Below are 1,323 nucleotides of genomic sequence, written 5' to 3' on the forward strand. Positions count from 1 at the left end.
GAAGCCACAACACAATTACCTAGCACTGTGCTAAGTGCTGGGGAGTCCAAAACTTGAAAAGGATCCAAGCCCTTATGAAATCTCCAGGTCCTAATGGAGTTTACAGACATGGATAGAAGGGAGGACCCACAGGTGTGGGGTAGAGGAACACTGGGAAGTCTGTCTCTCCCTCTCAGTTTCTGTTTTTCTTTCGCTTAAGAAAGTCTTTAAAAAAACATGGGTGGGGAGAATGGGTAATAGCCTTATTGACACTGTGATAAATGTTTGTCAAGGGGGCCCAAAGGTATTGGATTCTAATTAAAGAGTAGAGTGAGGGGATGTCCAGAGCTGGGAGCTGGCCCGAACGTGGGGGCACCTCAGGAGGGCGCTGGCCCGGGCTGGAAGAGAAGCTGGGGGCGGGGGTGGGAGTCCAGAGTGCCTAGACACTGGCTAAGATGTATCGTTACCTGATTTAAGCCTCATTACTGCCACGAGAGGATTATACAAAGAAAAAGAAAATATACCCTGATTATACAGATAAGGAAATTCAGATTGAAGAAGCAAGGGCTCCCAGGCATAAAATAAGTAGTGGGAGGGGGTTGGGAAGTCTGTCTGTCTGTCCTCCAGCACATAGCTTTCCCACATACCCAAGGTGATGCTCAGCACTCACCTCCTCAGGGCTGGACCCAGACTAGCCCAAGGTCCCCCTCTTCAATGCTTGGCTTCTGTCTCCTGGGAACCTGCAGAGGAATCATCCCAGGCCCACCAGCTTGCTCTGAACCCCGCCTGTGTCTCAGCTTTCATTTCCCGCCGTGCTCTACAAACACGGCCCAGCTGAGCACCCTCAGATTTCCTGCCCCCTGACCCTGATGCTCTACCTGGAATACCTGCCCCCCACCCCAGCCCCTCTCACACCTGGCTGACTCCTTCCTGACCTGACTCTCCACACTCAGTTCAAATGGGACTCCCCCCAGGAGCACCCCTCCTCCTCTGCCCTACTGCTCCCCATATGGGGCCACACCGTTCACTTTCCCCTAAAACTGTAGAGCTTCATGGTGGACACTCAGTGAAAGAAAGAAATAAAGTGACGTCACTTAGTCGTCTCCGACTCTTTGCGATCCCATGGACTGTGGCCTACCACCGGGTTCCTCCATCCATGGGGTTTCCCAGGCAAGAGTACTGGAGTGGGCTGCCATTTCATTCTCCAGGAGATCTTCCCGACCCGGGAATTGAACCTGGTCTCCCACATTGTAGGCAGATGCTTTATCGTCTGAGCCACCAGGGAAGTCCACTGGACACTCAGTAGAGGACTCTTGAGGGAGTGAGCGAGCCCACGGGGCCCAC

Source organism: Bison bison, unplaced genomic scaffold, assembly GCF_000754665.1.
Source record: "Bison bison bison isolate TAMUID 2011002044 unplaced genomic scaffold, Bison_UMD1.0 scf7180017864105, whole genome shotgun sequence".
Lineage (NCBI taxonomy): Eukaryota > Metazoa > Chordata > Mammalia > Artiodactyla > Bovidae > Bison > Bison bison.